Consider the following 20,509-nt stretch of genomic DNA (forward strand, 5'->3'; position numbering starts at 1 on the left):
AAACTTTATGTAAAACTTTTAGGCTGAAAAAACCTGCAGGACATAATTATTGTATTTTTTTACTACATCCATCTCTCTTTTTAAAAAATGTATGTCCTTTCTTTACAGTGAAAATTCCATGTCAAATTATCCAGAATATAACCTAAATAAAACTGGCTAAAATGACATCTTATCAGTATGAAAATGGTAGAAAAGATCCACATAAATTGGCAGCATGTAGACAACAATGGATTCCCCTTTTTCTTGAATTGAGATGTAAAAACCATTTTTCTCTTTTTTTCTGTGCTTTTTTTCCTAAGAGGAAAATGGATACTTTAGCAGTGTCTGAGTAAAAATATTGCAAAATATAATAGTAATTTGTTTGAAAATGCTCAGACTGCACCTTTATCATGTTTACTTTAAGCAGTCATCTCACATTTTCTGATGATTGTTTTAAGTTTTGTCCAAATGCTCTTTTTCCCCCCTCGAAACCTATATAATTATGTAGAAATTTTTAATTTGATAATTTCTGCTGCCATAGTGATTAGAAAAGTTGCCTTCAACAGAAAGCAGCTCTATTTCTGCACTTGTGTTTTTTTCATATAGCCACCTTATCTTGCTGGAAATAGACAGGGAGCGATTGAGTAAAAAGGAAGAAATATATTGTGTACGCAGGGTGAACATAGGCAGTGCTGCTCATGCATCCCCCCACCTCATCCCCCACTTTCAAATCACAGCTGGTTTTATACTTTGCACACATTGCAAGGCAAGCACCTTAATCCCTTCATTTAATTTCTATGTATTGTTTTGTTATTGTCTTGAAAGCAAGGAGATTATTTACTAGTGATAAACAAGTCTAATTCAGTAAAAACTCTTACTTCAATGAAGAAGCTCTAGACTAACAGTATAGCAAGGAACAGCTCAAAACAAGTCCCACTGAAGTACTCATCCTAAGTGTTTACTTTTAGACCTGTCAGTGTTCATGATGGGGAGGTGTTGGGAGTGCAATTCAAACCCTAGCAAAATGTAAATATAGGTGCCATATTTACTGATAGGTGAATTGCTTACTATGAATCTGACACCAGGCTGAAAATGAGATAGGCCATGCATTGGCTCCTATGTGTTAGAAATTTTTCTGTTACTTTATCTGTAATATTGCCCTAAATGCAGAATGAGTCTTTTATGTACCAGGTCTTATATTAATGCTTATTCTTTAGTTTAGCAAAGGAATACTTTTCAGACGTGCACTCACGGTGCTCCAATTTTTCTCAAAGGATAGGTGGAAAAAGTAATAAATTGGCTAAAACAACAAAAAGAGCTTTCAGGGAAATGAATGTGGGTAGACCTTTGATGTATAGAAGTCAACAGAAATGAGATCAACAGCAAAATCGATGACATGCATTTTCTGTGACTCAGATAGAATGTATTTATCCCAGTATAGAAATAAAAATTGCTAAAGAAAAAGAGGTGTTTGAATCCAACATAAAAGGAAGGAAAAGATGGTCTTGCTGTTAGCGTACGGTCAGAGGAACTCAGGAGGGCTGGACTCAATTGCTGACTTTCCTACAGACTTCCTGCAGGACTTGTGGCAAATCACACAGGACTTGTCAACACCGCGTCCTGGAGGGTGGCCGAGCGGTGCGCGTTAGCAGCGCTGGTGCCAGCTCTGGGACTGATAGCTCGCCAGCACATGCCAACACAACTGTAGTGCCACAGGCTGGGTTTGGGGCCAGACACGTTTGTGTCACACAGCACTGAAGGAGGAGGACCAACCCGCTTGGGTCAACACTAGCTTGGACAATTCCTTCTCACATTCACTGGTCCTTTGGTTCTCTTTGTCTCAGTTCACCATTTGTGAAGCAAGACTGTCACCATACAGTTATAAAGCACAGTAGAAGGAATGATGTGCACCAATAATTTCAAATTTACTGACAAAAATGTATTTGAGTTGAATGAAGTGTGGAAAAAAAAAGAGCCCAAACCTTCAAAATAGTCATACTGAAACGTGCCTTGTGCTTAAATTCAGTACTATGAAATGAATGACTGAGTCTATAAAGACAGATTAGTACATGAACATAATCTGGACACAGGAAAGTTTACCTTGATGTGGGCCACTGGAACCAGGTAACAGAACAGTACCTCCCTCCCTTATTTTCCTAGGAGACAAGAATAAATGATTTTTTGCTTTGTTCACAAAACTAAATCCAATTCAGTTGATACTATGCCACTGAAGAGTTAAATCTGTGTATAAATTACTGCAACAACTTGTTGGAAAGAAGGAGAAAAAAAAGATCCTGGAAATGGGAATTTAATACCTTTGGTGGTCTATGGAGAAAATCAGTATGGGACAGTAAACTGCAGTGATATCATTGATTATCATAGTATGCAGTAAAAAAAATGGCAGATGGCCAGTTAAGTACTTTGATGTTGTTTAGGTTTCTCCATCCGTATCTACAAGTGCATATACTTTTTATTGTATGTGATGGACAAGAAAGCTGTTTACCAGATTTGCAGCTCTGAGCACTTTAAAACATCTTTAAATTTCATTTCAAACAATAAAATAACTGTTATTCTCCTTTCAGACTGCCTCAGAAACTTCGTGTTTACTTGCAGCTGTTGAAACCAAAGAAAATGGGTCATTCTAGTTATTTTCATAACTAGTACGAAAGTGTATTCCCACACTAACAATTCTGAAGAGCATTATGTGTAGCTTGTAATTTACTGTTTTCAAATGCAAGTATTCTCTGTGAAATAGACACTGTTGATTCATAGTAGGTTTTGCTCGTATTTGAGATATATAGATGTTTGAGTTCTCCATTTGGAGAAAGCTAAGGGGGCTCAAGAGACTTAGAAACTGAAGTCGTTTATCTCTACTTCAAGGAAGGCTGTGAAACAGTTTGTGTCACCTCAGTGACTATAGGACTGCAAAACAAATGTAACTTTCCAGTACTGAATTTGGATTTTGATATATTCCACTACAAAATTGCAAGCCTCACATACCAAGAAAACCATTCTTTGTCTTATCTACATGCAAGTAATATCAATATATCTCACCTAGTTTGTTGGTGCAGCTGGGTGGCCACAAAAATAATTTTTTCTTCAGATTACATTGGTCTGTTTTCTGGAAAGTGAATGGTCTTTATACGTCCCCCAAAGACCCATAAATATTTGAAAACACTTTAAAAATGATCATCTGGGGCTTTTTGGCAACTATGTTGAGGTATACATTTCACAAAGTATGTATTCTCACAGCACCTCACAATGTCTTGCTAATCATGCATTCCCTGGCTCATTCACATAGACAAAACTACTGCTGTACATTTGGATGCATTTATAGCGCCTATACGGAATGGATATGATTTGTAACATATGGGCAAAAGAAACTACTTCAGCATGAAGAGGTAATGCCCACTCAAACCTTGACACTTTTTCGCCATCTTTAGAATCTGAAAAAATTATTTTGCTGCACTTTTAATAGAATGGAACTGATTTATACTATGTGCAAAACAAAATAGATTTCATACAAATAAGTACTATAACAGCTTTATAAAGAGGATCCGTACTGTAGCAGGTTAGAAAGTATCCTGTTTGGATTTGTTCAAAATTTAGTGGCTACACCTTGTTAGGCAAAGTTAACTGTACATGTATTTGTAGTTAACTTGGGACCATCTAATTTAAAAATGGATCCTTCAGTCCTGTAATCATCAAATCTGGAAGCATAAATATAAGCAGTTCAGTAATTAAGGGATTTTAAAGTACTTCATTAAAAAAAGGGACACTATGCAATCTGTTACAAAGTTAATACATCAGCCAACTATATCTCTTTTAAAAAAAAAGAAGTGATAGAATTTTGTTATTCAACTGAGTGAAAGACACTGTGCCTCTGTTTATTGCCAAGCCCTAAAGTTGCGAATCTGCCCAAAAATCGTGGGATTATACAGCCTTTAACAATCATGCTTTCTGAGTATTTCCTGATTTTTCAAACCCTCTTTTTTCCAATGGGTGCATGACAATGAGTTTTATCAGCTCTAAAAATGTTACCATGAATAAATGATTTCAGTTCCAGCTGCAGCAGGGAGGCTCGCTCCCTCCCTCTCCTTCCTGCCAGTATAATCATGTGAATGCTGCAGCCTCACACACCACAACAAAACCGCCTGCAGAGGAGACCAAGTTTGAAGCGTGTTTGCAAACATGGACTGCGCTGTATCAAGCAACTGCTCTGGTTACAGTTGTAGGAGTGCTTACACCAAAAGGTAAAGCCTGATACATTTTGTGATTGTACTCTTTGTAACAAAGATCTAGGAGGGGAGAGGAAAGGAAAGGTGACCTTACAGTCAAGGAACTGAATTCAGATGTTTCAGTTGAGTTGGGTTCAGTTCTTTCCTTTCCCTGAAAGCCCTTAAAGACTCCAGTGGAAACTCTTTGATCACCTCATTTCCTAATCTATTAAACAAGGATAAAAGACCGCCTTTGCATGCCTCGTCTATCTAGTAGCTAACTGCTTGAGGAGGCAATAGTATCTCATTATAGGTACCTTTAGCACACAACTTTCTGAGATCCTAATCTCACTGACTACCCTTCTGACATAAAAATATTAGGAAATCTTCTTTTGCAAATCATGTATTTTATAGCACTCTGAAGGCTGGGTGTCATCTGTTTTCAGATTTCTACTCATTAGCTTTTACAGATGCAGAGTTCAAGCCTGAGCTTTAGCCAAGTACGACTTAGAGAAATCCCCCTTCCCCCTGCTGCACCTTGGCTGCCTGCTTGGCTCTCTGACAACAGTTAGTGCCGTCCCAATTTCTGCACGCAGCGTATGGCACCAGAACTCTATTAAGGCAGTCAGGCACACTCAGCCATATCCAGGCAGACTCTTTTTCCTAGCCATGAAGGGTTAGACTGATGAAGGAATTGCTAGTGTACTTCTCTGCTGTGCAAGGACCTCCTATGAACACATCCTCCCCCTCCAGGCAAATAGTGAGGGGAGAGGTTCATACATTTTTTTAAGGAGATAGGGATTTCCATTTGCATCATTCCAAAGCCTCAAGAACAGACAAAAGGGCAGCCTGAGGTGCTCTTCTGTCAGGAAGAATTGTTGATTTCTTCCTTTCTGACTAATTCTCATGCACGTACAACCATAAAGCACCAGCAAGCAAATCTACAAACCAAACAAATCTTCCCTTCCCTGGTGCCAGCTTTGCCAAAGTTCAGCTGCAATGGCAGAAGACCTTGCCACCATCCAGGTGTCCATTCTGCAGTGGCAATCCCTACCTGTCAGCCAGAGGCCTTGCAGCACCAAGTATCAGCAAGAAGGGAGGCCAACTCCTCTTTTCTGTCTATCTGATCTCCAGTGAGGGCTTTGATGTAGATCTGATGAGAGCCGGGGTCTTGTAGGCTTTGGCTGGCAAAACAGTCCAAAACAACATCAGAGTTGAGAAGCAAGATGCTGCTCTGCGCTGTTGGCTGCCATAATGTCAGACGCAATACTAAGGACACCATTTACTTCTGAGTCATTTTAAACCCAAGAACTTCTCTCCTGATGTGCCCTCCTTTGTTTATAGGTAGCTATATAATCCCTGTGGTAGCAACAGGCCCTGATGAACTGGGGCAGTTCATTTAGTGCATCAAACTGACAAACTGCTATTGTGTACCAGAAAAAAAGGAAAGGAAAAGAGAAAGGGAAAGGGAAAGCTCCTCTGGTATAACACTTCCTAAATGTATTCATACCATTTATTATTTAACAGATTGTTACCCAGGTTGCTGAAAACCTGCTGAGTTTCTTGCTATGTTTGGTTTATCTAGTCATATAGGTCACCTAAAAATAATCATTGTCTAGGAATCTGACTAAAAATTTGACCTGCTTGACCTAAACACCAAAAGAAAATTCTGTCAGTAAAATTACTTTAATCACAAACTAAACAATGACAAAATGTTAAATACGCTAAAAGGGAAAGTATTTGTTCATACTGCAGTAGGTATGGAGGGAGGAAATCCAAAGCACTCTAGGTACTCTCTGCTACCAGACTATAGTAACTTACTCTTATTAGAAGAAGAAGATTCAATGGTTTCAGCTGATATATGTTACTCACTAAGATGACAAAAGCCTGTTTAGTGGTAGTTTGTTCGATTTTGTAAGCAGACGAAGACAAGAGAATGCCAAAGGAGAAAAACCTGTGCATAATCCTGTAGGAAGTTCTCATAGCTGCTATCATCCTGCTAATTAAATACTCTTGTATGTCCTTGTTTTTGTTGATCTGGGGTATTGAGGCTTCATTCAATTCCTAGATGTTAGAAAGAGGTATGATGGAAAGATTATTCCTGCCCCAAAAGCTCCTGATCACCTTTTACATGCATACATAGGAGTACATATAGTATGCATACATATAAATACACACGTGTATATATGTAGACTTGATTAGAACACATTTGATTAATGTTGTATTATCTTTTCGTTTCCCCCCAGGATTTCTGTGTAAACAATGAGAATGAAATCCCTTTTCACACAGCTCTGCTTCAACTTTATACCTGGCCTGGATGTGACAAACTGTTGTTTTGTTTTAACAGAGCAATATAAAATCAGAATGCCACATTTTGGTATTTTCACTTCTTTTCATCACCATAGTAAAAAGCCAGGTCCCAAAGTGCTTAACTCAGGTCTGAACTCCTATTACAGTCAATATATGTTTAACCTCAAAAACTAGCAGGTTGTTGCAAAACGTTATTTGGATTACTAGAGCTTTACAGGTTGCAAAGTAACCCGGTTACATAGTTTTTGCACAAATAATAGTAACAATCAGAAAAGGCTTGACTGAAAACATCTATAATAAACAACTATAAAGCTTTACACATTTGGGGGATTCATCACAGTTGAAATGAGATATGCTAATCTGAAAATGTAATGCATCTGGAAAGGAAGCACACTCTTCTACAAGCAACTCTTTAGCTACTTTTTATTCCTATTATAATTTTCTCCATCCATTCATCCCTCCCACACATCCAGACAAGAACTGTATTAATTTGACAGCAAGGAGGAAGGGTCATTCTTGAAATTTACAGCAAATAAATTTAAAGCAAATCAAATAAGTTCATCAGATACTAGTGTCACTAAATATCAGGGTACCAGCCCTGTTACAAGTGTGCCATACATATGCTCAGCAGCACTGTTTTTCTGAGCAGCACCTTAGACACAATCTATGGGCAATATGATAAAAAGAGACACTACGCACATTTCTTCACCCAACCCAGGAACGAAAAGCATAGGAATTCACCTCACATTATTCCTGTTGGTAATGCTAACCAATATCCAATATGGGTAATCCAGCAGCTGGCAATATGATCCTAAATCCTTGTTACACAGACCACATGTTCCTAGTACCTGAAAATTTCAGGGTCAGCAGTGTGGTAAGAGCAGTGGGTAAAGGGCACATCAAGACCTCACCAAGAGCACAACTGGGCCTCTGCTAAGCACATGCCTTGCTAGAGCAGCAAGATGTGCCATAGTGATATTTTTCATAATCACATCTTCGTAATGTATAATCAGGTGCAGAAGCTTTGATGGTCCTCTCTTTACCCAGTTAGGTTTTTTTTTTTTCTGATCTTAAGTCTACCAACATATATAAAAAGATAACATGTCCATGCCCACATACCTGACAAACTAGATGTATTCAGAAGAACAAATCTGCTCTCAAAGAATAATTTTGCCCAGTGGGGAACCATGAAACAAGATTTTTTACTCAAGTTCTGGTATAGTGTCCCATCACATAAACAAGGCCACATTAACTTACCATTGTGTCCAGCTTTTTCTTTCTTGCAGGTACAGAAAATAACCAGACTATGTGATTAGCAGGGGATTCGAGCACCACATCTTCCAGGGTCTTATTTTTTTCCCTAAATGATCCATGAATAATGCCAAAAAGCTTATGGGAGGAAAATATTTCTGAGCTGGGCTTTTTTCCAGATGGCCCCAATCCCAGTGTCCAGACTCTTTCAAAAATCAAGAGGTAAAGTCCGATGTAGGCTACAGTTTGTCCCCACTTGTAGTGATCCTTGCTATGGAGAGTTAAATGCTGTAGTTTGAATTTTAAGAAATGCTCAGTGACTCCATGTGTAGCTATACCACCCACAGTCATATTTCCTGTTGTAGGGGATAGCGGATTATGAGGAAATCATCTGTCAGGCACAGCATTAAACAACTGACCCTGCATACAGTTTGGGGTGCAGAAATAGGGCATACTTATATGCACCTTTCAGGTTCAGAAGAAAATCTGTTTTGAACTGACAAAGCTTATGTGCTGTAATATGAGTAACTTATGGTCTGAAATAGATGAAGGATAAGAGAACATCAAATAGTAAACAGATGCCAAATCAAATGCTAAATGATCTATTGTGATGGACTGTAAATATACAGCTGCTATAGCTTTACCTGACATGTCCAATTGTGAACTTGCCTGACTCAAATGTATTACAGTAATCAAGAGAAAAGATAAAGGTACGTAAATTCATGTAAAGTATCCAGCACTCCTGATGATAAGTTTTCAGCCACAGAGACTCAGCCTACTTGTCGGTGAAGTACAACTACTTTTGAATTCCCTTATAAACTGCATTGCTCAAAATCTAGTTCTGAATCATTCAACTTTAGGCATAGGTGAGAGATACATGAAGGCTACAGCAGGTTATAATACTGGGATTATGCCATCATATTGTCCTGCAACCACAGAAGCAAAGAAAGTTACATCTCTCTCCTGTTCTTGGAAACTAAGAATGATTTAACATAAGTCTCTCCTGTCTTCCTAGAGTGAAGTGCAGAAATGTGGAACAAGCCTTTAGATGGTGGGCAGGCAGGAAACTGAAATAGGCTTATTTTGTAATGCAGTGTTTGGCGAAACATCCATATAAATGTAGAAAATTGTTTTCTCTACTTCACGTGGTTTAGAGAGATTTATATCACTCAAAATCTAATATCTGATCTGGCTTCCAGGAAACGTTGTGCTCCACACTGTGTTTTTTCTGATCAATTTCCTACTATAAGATTAGGTAAGATGTGAGTCCAAGTGAGTCAAAGTGGTAGAGTTTTTTCACCTTTCTTATGAAGGTACAGGTCAGTGAAAAGTAAGAGTTCAAAGAAACAATAGAAAATAACGGAAATGATTTTGCACAGTTTGAGACGGTGTTCAGAAGAGACAAAGACTGAAAGGGGCAGCCCAAATGCCAAATGAGATCTAATCCTTGAGGAGAGAAGTGAAACCTGAAGCTTTCACAGAGCAGATATTGCCCTTGGCTTAGTGTTGTTCCTCCCTTCAGTTACAGCTGCATGGGTCCCCATCAGTCAGACATCAGCCAAGTCCTAGGGACGAATATGAAGAGAGTCTACCTTAAGCTAGTAGATCAAGAATGGGAACCCAGCAAACACACAGTGGACCCAGATGAACATCTGGTATGTGAGAAAGGGAGAATGGATGGTTCCCCATGGAATTTAATTAATAAATTTGTGGCCTGCTGCTTAAATACTTGTCTTCCATTCTTGCGTGTCTTGATCTAGCTAAGTATGGGCTATGATTTGGCTTCTTCCTATGATTGGTTTAATTGGAAATGTGTCAGTTTCTATTGCCCATTACCCAGGATAGTGATCGCAATGAAGATTTAAGAACATATATCTTAATTAAATATAACGGCATGTGCTTGCCCAAACAAAACTTGCTTTCCATCTTCATGAATCAAAATAAAGAGCCAATCTATTTCTTCTGATTCATGTACTGATTTCCACCTTTAAAGAAACCTTGCCAACAGAACTGGAATGTGAGCCGCCTGTGTAAATATTTTTCCCAGTGTGTCCTAAATCTATAAGAATAAACAATTTTGGAGATTATTATACATTTTTGATTTAAGTAATTTGCCACTTCTTCAGGGAATAAGAAAAATTGTCTGGTCTGATTTTCATTGCTTTTAATAGTCTTTGTATGTATTCTGAAATATGAAGTTTCTTATGTATTTCAGCACCAAATGGCAGTTTCCAAATCACTGTACCTAATTAGCATTTAAATCTTAATCAGAACTTCACTATTTACAGCTTTCCATATCATAAACTGCAATGTAACTTCAGCATAATCAACTATTCTAAGATTTGTTATTCTATTTTATTCTAAAGGTTTAAACATATAGATCAGGGAAACACAGTATAAAATATATACAGTAAATTAAGTTTCAAAGCATAGCATGTTAAAGGCAAACTTGAAGAGTCATTAGTCATAGATAAGTCAGGTTTAATGGATAAAATACTTTGAGATTTTTTTCTAGATTTCTTTTGTACTCATATAAGGATTTAACAGAAACCCATAACACTTAAGATTCCCCAGAGAATATTTATGCTTTCTGCGCACATGTGACTGCTTGACCATAGGCTCAATTCTGTTTCTACTGAACAACATAGCAAAATTTCCATCAACTTAAGAGAAAGTGGAATAGTATCCAATAGAAAGGAGTTATGGGTATCTAAGAGCTGGCAGTATTTTATCTTTAAGGGCTATATCTTACTAATAAGAAGATTCTCTGCCCTTCCCATTTCCAACACACAGAGCCAGGTGAAAGTCTGTACTAAATCAAAATTCTTAGAGTTAGGATTAAAATACTAACATGAAAGATGCTGTATAAGTTGCAGATTGGTCAGTTTCTTTTAGTAACTTAATACTCTTTAAGATACTATTTTATAACATTTGGAGCTTTCCAGTCTGAATTTAAGATTCCCAGTGATATTCTGAACAAATGTGTAGAACTTTCTTAGGTTTTGTCTAGTAGCTGCCCGGGGGGGATATTTACCATTTATCCTAGAGATTAGACAAGAAATTACTTTTAGAAACTTTACTTGTTCCTGAATCCACTAGCAAAACTTTTTTCATGTTTAATAGTAATATGTGGAGGTCCACTGATCCAATCACATCCCTGTTCTTAAAGTAGTGGTATGATTTTTTATGATGCAATGACATTGCAATGCAACATCAAGGCTAAAGTAATAATCCTGTAACACTGAAATACGATTATCAAGACCATTAATGCCATGTATGGCATATATGTGCAAGAGAATAGTGCAAAATGGAACAGGTAGAGTGAAGGACTACTAGAAAGATTGGGGAATGGAGATCTTTGCTTAGAAGAGGTATGTTTCTAAGCTAGAAATACGTCTAAACATATACGTGTGTGTACCACACTTCTACCTGTCTTTCCTATATAGTCCCAAGGTCCCTCTGCCCCCACCAAGCAGACTGGATGCACACGAAATCCTGTCCAAAAGCCACAGGAGTGCAGCACCATGTCGGAGCTAATATAGCCAGGTTCTCAGCAGGACTTGCAAACCCTGGCATAGAGCAGCTTCATGCAGCTTTACTGCTTTGACTGCAAAGCCACCTCACCCTCAGCCAGCTCAGAAGACAAGCAGAGCAATCTTGGGTCTGTCTGCAAAAGGCTGCATAGCTAACGCTGTACGTGCTTAGCTTGCTTCCTAGCAAGGCTCAGAAGTTTAATGAATGCTATGTATATGTAGGTAAGTCAAAGTATATTTGAAGTACATCAGGATGAACAAAAAGAGACAGAGCTATTCAAGCTAAAGGAGACCATCAGAATAAAAAAAGTCTTCTCAAACCAAGTTAGCCTGGAAATTAGAAGATTCCTAACCTACAAAGGAGAAGGCTTTGAGATGATCTTTGAATCAGAATAGTGACAAGCAAAGAACTAGCTACTTCGAACAAGTAGTTTCTGAAGGAGATTATAGAGACTCAATGTGTATGATTATGGGAACTGCATTTAATAACCCACATTGTTCCTCCCAGGTATGTGCTCCTAATAACTACTTTGACAAAGCAACAATAGATTATGTAAAATCTATAGCACAAGTAATGGGAGACTTCTTCATACTCTGCTGAAGAGAACATGGATGAATCCTTCCTCCTTGAGATTTGAAATGCTTAATAGTGCAAGTGTCCTGTAAATGGAAATGCAGAGCAGACAACTTTTGATGTATTCAGGGCTTTGCTTTAGGGAAGCGTTCACACTAATGGATGGAGTCTTCAGAAACTATTTCATCTCAGAAAAACTGGTCTGGTAGTTTTCTGAGAATGCATCTTGCAAAATTTTTAGTGTATCTGTTTCAGATCAGATTAATTTTTGTGTTGTTTCAGTTTTCATTTGAGCAAGACCCAGGAAATTTACAACAGATGATTAGAAATAGCATGAATTTCTGGAACCTATTCCTATTTCTCTCCAGGTTTAATCTGAGTAAGATTTACAGAGATTTCAATTATTTCTTGTTTTAAAGCCTAATTTAACAAATATCAGCAAGTACATTTCCAGAAAAATATATCTTAGCTGCAGTTTTCAAAAAGCTCTGAATTCTGAATGGAAAAAGTATGTCTTCTTTTCACTAGAAGAAAATCTTTCCAACAAGTCAATGATTCATCATGTAAAATACACTGTTGTCTATAAGCGTGGGCAGCAGATTTGATGGATTGACTTGTGTATTACACTGATTCCAGGGTATGGATGCTGTAGATGTAATTACTAATTCAATAGTTAGGGAAATACTTATTTGATTCTTACATTTTAGTTCCGAAGATAACTTTTTCAAAAGTTTTAAAATTAACTTAGAGGAGTAGTTTTAATTTGCAGAAGTGTTATAGGCTCTACAGCAACCAGTCCTGCATCCCATTCTAAGATGTTTTTGAAAATTACTGCCATTAGTCTCTGGTTTTGCATATGTATATCCTGCACTCCAGCACTGTATGTTTCATTAACAGTTTAATCCTGGAAAGTTAGTGAAAAAAGTTACGTAAATTTGACAGGGACTTGTGGACCAAATATGATTTCTGTTAGTTTGTGTTTCACAATGAAAAAAATACATTTTTTAGATAATGCTTTAATGTGTAAAAAATACCAAATAACTCTGCAGGTGCTTATGTAGGTAATATTGTAAACCTTTTTAAAGTGTTGCATAAGGGGATAAAAGAGCTACTTGTGATTCTGTTTCTAATATGCGTTAAATCCACAGCACAACTGAGATTGTAAAGTTTCAGCATTCCAAGCAGTTACAATAACATGCATTTAAAATCTCACATTAACAGAAAAAGTTAAACAGGAATGTCACGGCAAATATGTGTTGGCTTCCTTACAGGCTCCTTCACTCTGTGTTTGTTCCACTGCTGTAGTCGAGATAAATGGAGGCAGATTTGTCAGTAAAACCTGGAACTCTTTCTCTCCTCTTTTGCAGCAGACCCAAAGATTTTGATATTCAAAGAATGGCAAAGTGTAAATCTCTTTATTGAGTTCAGTCTTGGAGAGAGATGTTTCTTTAAAAGTTTGTAATAATGAATGTTCAGAATAAACATAGATGTTATTATAAGATGATCTCTAAATTGTTGGCTATTTTGGAGATGCAGTTAGATTGGGATTTTAAAGTAAAAATGTTTCTAGAGATGCCACTTCTTAAAAATGATATTAACTATATTTCAGTCTAAGTTTTAGGTTTAATATGTATTTTTCTTCCATTCTAATTTTGACAAAATACAATGTAATGTACATGACAGAGTAATTGTCTAAGTTCTACTGGAACTTCAAACTTTCATCTAGAGAGAGAAAAGTTTTTCTTCAAATAAGAAGACTTTGTAACTTTTTGATGCACTCTTGAGAGGCACACGAGGAACAGTAAACACGTTCATAAGAAAGAATTCCCCACTGGTAACTGTGTTGGTCCTGAGTGTTGCTGCTGCTAATACAGTAAAACCCAGATGTCCAATTTCAGCTCTGAGGAAATTGTCTTGTCACTAATGTGGAAGACTGCTTTATAACTTTCTCCAGTATGGCCTAGTGTGAATTCAGATTACTTGTTGACCATCATACAGGTACTGTCAACCATGGTGTGCAACACAGTCTTCCACAGGATACTAAATGATGCAAGCCTGGGTATTCACTTCTATGGGTGAAATTCCGGCTTCACCAAAGCCAGTGACAATGGGAGATCCTCTCCCCACCTCCTTCCTGAAAGATTCCTGTTGTTGGATACCAAAACTGCAGCATGGGCTGGTTGAGTTACGGTGACAGCACCATTCCCCCATCCTGAGTTCAGTTAGAGTGAGGAAATAGGAAGTGCTCCAGTGTTTGCCATTTGTTTTGTGGGATTTGTCTAGGTCTCTATACCAGCAGCTGTTCTGCACAATGAAAAAATTACAGCCTGCTTTTGCTTCAGAGAATTGAAAGCAGAGTCAAATCCTTCTCAGAGGTGCACAGTACAGATGAGGCAATGCTCACAACTTGCAACAAGGGAAGCTGCAGCTGGAAATAAGAAAAAAAAATTCATTCTGAGGGTGGACAAATGCTGGAAAGACACCCAGAGTGATGTCTCCGTCCTCAGAGATTTCTAAACTTTACAGAACCAGAGGGACAAGTGGCTGGAGCTGACTTGGATGCTGGCCCTGCTTTGGGCATGGAGTGACTCCAATGTGAATTTTCTGCAATTCTGTGATTCTTGAGCTACTACAAGCCACTTTGTGTACCTCAGAAGCCAGAGCAGACTCCTTCACTGGTTTTGCTTTACTGTCTAGATCTATCCAAAATACCAGAATTAGTTCTCGTTTCTAACTAAACTTTTCTTGCCACCAGGTATTTCCTGCTAAGTACATCCCTATTGGCAGACGTTCTCTTGCAAACAGAAGTGGCCTCCTATTCTGCTCCTATTCCCCAGCTCACTCCTGACAGTGAGCAGGCAGCTTCCACTTCCATCTTTCTAGGACTCCCACCACCACCCCCAGCAAAGCACTGTGTAGATAGGGCGATCTATTACCTCTATTTCCTATGGTTATTTTAGTGATGCTGTTAGGTGGATGGGTCTCTTTCGTTTCCCTTCTGCAGTACTATCAATCAGCTCAAGTATTTAACAAACAAGAACAAGGCTTCAGAGTAGTTGTACCTTCAAAAAGCTCCAAAGTACTCACAGAAGATTGATAAGGTATTATTAAAAGGCCTTATAGTAAATAATGTTGATTCATTATATTTAGACACTGAATGAAGCTGACCTCTGTCAGAATTTTTGTCCAGGAGTGAACTCTGAACAAGAGAGCAAGATCAATTGAAGATATGCCCTCGGTGGAGGAAGTGAGCAGTTAAAAGTCTCATCAGTATTGGAATCAAAATGCACAAAACAACTGGAGAAAGTTTAAATATCTTCTTGATCTCTATCTTTAAACCAGACATTGCAAAAAAGTTAGCTTAGTTTCTGGCAGTAATATCAGTGTTTTATTTGAAGAATATTTTAATAGCTTTCAGTTTTTCCCAAAAAATTTGCACAGTTAACTATGAAACTATTACAGAACTTGGTACTAAAGCAACACTAAAAAAAATAAAGTATTCTTTTTCTTACAAAAAGAGGAAGGCACAGAAAAGCTTCTAGTTGATTTACAAATGAAGAGTCAGTATTAAAGTTTTAAGTGCCTATATCCCCCAAATCCCTAGGAGCAGGTTTGTTACTAGGATCTCATACCTCCAGAAGTGAACTCTGAGGGAAAAAAACCCCAACGAAAAACAAGTTGTTGAGCAAAAGAGACCACCTACTCCAGAAAAATAACCTGTAGTGAAAGACCCTGCTTTGAGTGGCAGGTTGGATCAGGTGACCTCCAGAGGTCCCTTCTAACCTAAATTATGCTGTGACTCCCTGATTCGTACAGCACTCAAAAGTCAAAGCCCACGACAACCCACTCTGAGCAGTCCATGCCTTGCCAAATACTGTAAGTCAATGCAGTGACATATGCAAGGAACTGTATTACCTGATGGTTAATACCAGGCCCAGCTGTGATCGCATAGCATTGACACAGGGGATGACAGCAGTATTACAAGCCAGAGGCACTCTCCATAAGGCCAATGGAGAACCCTCTAGCAGAAGATGAATGAGACTCCATTTTATCATTATAAAAGTAAATGAGATAGTTACTAAGTAGGACTAGCTGCACCAGTGCCAAAATCAACAAAATTAACATGGAAGGAAGGAAGAAGTACATGAAAAAAACTGAGAGTTATAAAGTTATCCATGCTGAGGGAATATGAGATTTACTGTATTGGTAAATAAATCAGAAAAACAATATTTAGGAAGAAAACTGATACCACTTATTTTTCAAAACATGATGAAGGTTCTGCAAGGTGTCCTTTGGAAAAACAAAGACCACATACCTCTCACTTGAATATTATTTCACATTCAAGGCATACAAAGGCAAAGCAAATAATGTTTGGGGAGACAGATAAAAGATGGAAGAGCCGTTACATCTGAAAGGAAAAGTGTAGACGAGTAACACCAGAGGCTACAAACAACTTCTGTAAGAGCCATAGTTGGACTATACCTTGGAAAACATTAGAGGTACCTTATAGCATGGTTGAGGCCATCAGCAGTGTGCCTACACCAACAGGCAATGAACAGATATACATATTCTTGAAAATGATGAACTAGGTATGCACCTAGTGCACTACAGCTGCAAGTGGCTTTTAGTTTGTGGGACCAGACTAGCTGGAAGGCAATTTTCCACACAGGGAACATGTATAGTGTGGATGTCACGTCCTCAGCACTGACAAGAAGATCCACTCCTGTTGGTCTGAACTACTCGATAATGCAGACAACATCACTGGTGTTTCTGAAAAGGGTCCTAGCACAGCTGCTCTTCACCTGTAGAGCACTTGCTTATAAGTTATGGACACTAATGAAACTAGATGTCAGTACGCTCGAATACAGAAGGAGCCTTTGTGTTCATTTTTAGCAGACTTTTTTTGGTCATGAACCTATCAGCGCTACTGACAAAAGGAGCATAACAAATATCTGCCAGTCAGGAATGCAGAGATTACCTTTTCATTTAGAAACGGTGTGAATACTGGGGAGACTACACAGATAGATTATATATATATATAAAAAAAAAAAAGCAGGAAAAATGGGTTTTGCCCAAATATAGATCATAACTTCCAGAGTTACTGCTGCTGAGATGTGGAGAAAATAAGAAAGGCTGTTAGTTCAGAGTGCCTAGGACAGCATGTTTTAAATTCCGGTTATCGTTGTAAAAGGCGTCTCAGTATTAAATGGGTTTTTATTGTAAAAGTCGTAAGAATGTTTATTGGTGCACTGACGATAGTGAAGGCACAGAAACACACACACACAAGTTTATGTACAAATGTCTAGCACAAAGGCTGGAGACATTTGACAGTGGTATCAAATGATGAGCTCTTAAAGCTTGCTGTATACACCAGAAAATACAAGCCAAGCAGCCACACTGAAAACACTGGAGTAACTTGCTCCCCTCTTCTGCCATACCTCCAACAAACTATGTCTCCTATGCTTTTTTTGTTTAGTTCCCCAGTAGAAGCTTAGTACCAATGTTATTAATATGGATAACATCCGTATCAGAACCATTTTCACTTGACATAGTGGCATAGAGCAATAGGCTGCGAATAAATGAACATAAATTTAATTTTGCATGAAGTACAGATTTAGATATATAATCACCATTGCCTTCGGTGCGTGTAGAGGAGTTAATAGTGATTATGTTCCCAGCTTAGCTACTCCAGCTTAGTAAAACAGCTATGTGGACTCAAGCCAGGGAGTTATGCTCACACACTGAGACTTTGCACACAAATAAAGCACTTGCAAATGTGTGTAACTGCTCTTTAGCAGATCTGGCCCCGTGTGACTAATATTTCTTTCCAGAATCTACTATTCTCTCATATTCTGTTATGTTCAATGTTAATTTTCACTTGATTTTAAAGTATATATTTACTTCTTGGATTGTTAGGCAGTACATTAAACTTTCAATAAATGCCACTAATTCCTACACCCACAGAAATATAATTTACCCCAATGTTTTAATCCAATCTGTACTGCATTGATGAGGGAGGTTATTTGCCAATGTTTTGAAGTCAGGCAGGGTGAGAGGGAAGAGCCTTTACATTTTCCAAGTTTATATCTAGGTCCCAGATGGAAACAATTCTACAACAAAAGAATGAAATCTGGTAGGATGTTCTTGAGATCTCGTAAGTTCAGCAGCACGTCACTGGTACCGAGGCCAATTTTCCAGAAGACTGATTTGAATTGCAGAAAAGAGGAGGAGAGGAAGGCCAAGTGGTATTCTAAGTTAACCCATAATGTGCTGCAGTCTAGCATTAAATGGGAATTTTATAGAATGCAACACACATTATATAATTAACTCACATTACGTGTTTGGCTCAGTTGTTAATATTGACTGATAATATATGTGCCTTTGGTTTTTAAAAGGAAAAACCTTCAGCACTTTAAGGGAGGCAAGTGAATGATGCAAATTTCTGTTACTGATTACAGTACTTACAATACTTTAAAGGATCTGTATTTATAATCCTAATGTTTGTCTTTGACACCAGAGGCTTCAATCCACAACACTTAAAAGCTTCATACATTTTGTTGCAAAAAGCTACCATTGAAACAAATAAATGATACCCCCTATCAGCCCACATATCTTTCAAAATAGGTTGTTATACTAATCAGTGAGCAAAAACAAAAGGCCTTTTAAAGCCTGCCAGCAAAGATGGAATGAATTACTTCTGAGATGCAAGACTGCAGAGCTGGTAGCTTGCTAAGTAATCGTTCTTGGAGACTATTCGCCTTTTAGAGTTCTTAAAAAAGTTTCATGGCAAAATTAACATCCAATTTAACATCTGTTTCCTAGCAGAGGAAAGATAGTCTTGTGGATTAAAGCTGAGGACTTCTGGACTCAGATATCCTGGGGAGCTTTGGCCAAATCACTTAATCTCCCTCTACTCCATTCTTCGTAAGTAAAATGGAGGATAAAAATATTTCCTTGGGCTGCCTTTATCACTTAGAGTGAAAACTCTTTTGATGGAGGTTGTGTCTTATATGGGGACATACAGCTCTTATGACAAAGTGGTTCTGATCTCAGGTCCTTTGGACCCTATTGTACAACACATGAAGAAAAGTAATCAGAGAACAGGTTGAGGAGTTATATCATATACAGTAGAGCTGACAGGAAAAAAGTCAGTAAAGTAAGATATGATTAATGACTTGGGAATTTTTTCATGAAACTATCAGGAGTTTCGTGAGTTTTGTGACTATTTGTTTTTGGGAAAAAGCATTGTGACAGACAATCATCCTCCACAAGGGCTCAGTGACCTCAGATGAAATTATCGAAACTAAAGCAAGTAAATATAATTCATAAGGTCTGAGAAGAGCTTTCAGCTCAGAAATCTTGTTCACTTTGAAAAATCTCAAGCCTAGGTAACTTCTAGACGTGAAGCCCCAAAACCTGATGCTGATGCTGAATATAAGCAATTGGAACTTGAAATCATTTTTTAAATGATTGTCTTCTCCTAAAGCAAGGGGATTTTCCCATATTGCCTATAGTGTCAAGCTTCTCATTCTTAAAAAAGCACTCATATTGGTTTAAATAATGGGTTTAAAACCAATGAAGACATTTATCAACTAGCTTGAGACTGTTTCAGATAAAAAACTAAAATAAATATCCAAAAGATCTCAAACATGAAAATATAAAAAATTCATGTTTTTGAAACTTTCTACAGTAAAACAGGTCTTTTTATTTCTTTTTATAGAAATTGCTTGGCTTTTTTATACTGATAGGCAATACTAACTTTCTACAAACATGCTCTCCTGAAGGTTGAAATTATTGGTGGGTTGAAAATGGTGTTAGATTACCTACTGTGCATTGCAAATTTAGGTTTCTGCAATCAACCTGCCAATCAACTTCTTCCACCGTAAATAAATTCACTGAAAAAAGATTGAAGTCAAAAAGGAACACTGAACAGGGAATTCTGTTAAAGATAATAATTCTTATCTCTCATCCCCTCCTGTATTCCTAGCAGTGCATGCAAAACAGCATGAAAACCAAAAGTCAGGGAGCAGTGAACTAAAATGAGGACAGAGGGGCACAAGGGCACACACAAAATGGAGAAGACACAGCAAGCTAAGTGAATGACCATCTCGTCTTAGGAATTTTCATGTTCGTGCAGTTCTTCAAAGCTGGTTCAAGCAGAAAACAGTTAAATGGACCATAACCAGAAATGAACTAATCAGTTGTCGTGTACTTATTACTGCTCAGGTCAGCATAACCTTTCCGTATTTTGATACATTTTTAATCTCACTTTTCAAGCAAAAATAATTTTACTCTTCTGACACAAATCTCACACTCCTGAACTAGTTTTTTAAATGAAAAGGTTACACATTTTAGAGAGAAAAGTAAGTCTGTAACTAGAGCTAAAAAGATATAAAAAGATAGTTTCCACAAACATTTATCTGATTGTTTAAATTACATTGTTTGATACTGCCAATATGTGCATTAGCTCGTATGTTATGACGAGGAGTGTATTGCAGACATGTTTATGAAATAGTTTTAAATGTATAGTCATGAAAACTGCATTTTGAATTTGTGATCAGGGGTGTTTGTGCATAAAAAGCTTTGAGTAAGAGTTGGGACCATGTGATCTACAGAGATTTCTTCCAACCTGAACTATTCTATGA

This window comes from Gymnogyps californianus, chromosome 1, assembly GCF_018139145.2.
Source record: "Gymnogyps californianus isolate 813 chromosome 1, ASM1813914v2, whole genome shotgun sequence".
Taxonomy (NCBI): Eukaryota; Metazoa; Chordata; class Aves; order Accipitriformes; family Cathartidae; genus Gymnogyps; species Gymnogyps californianus.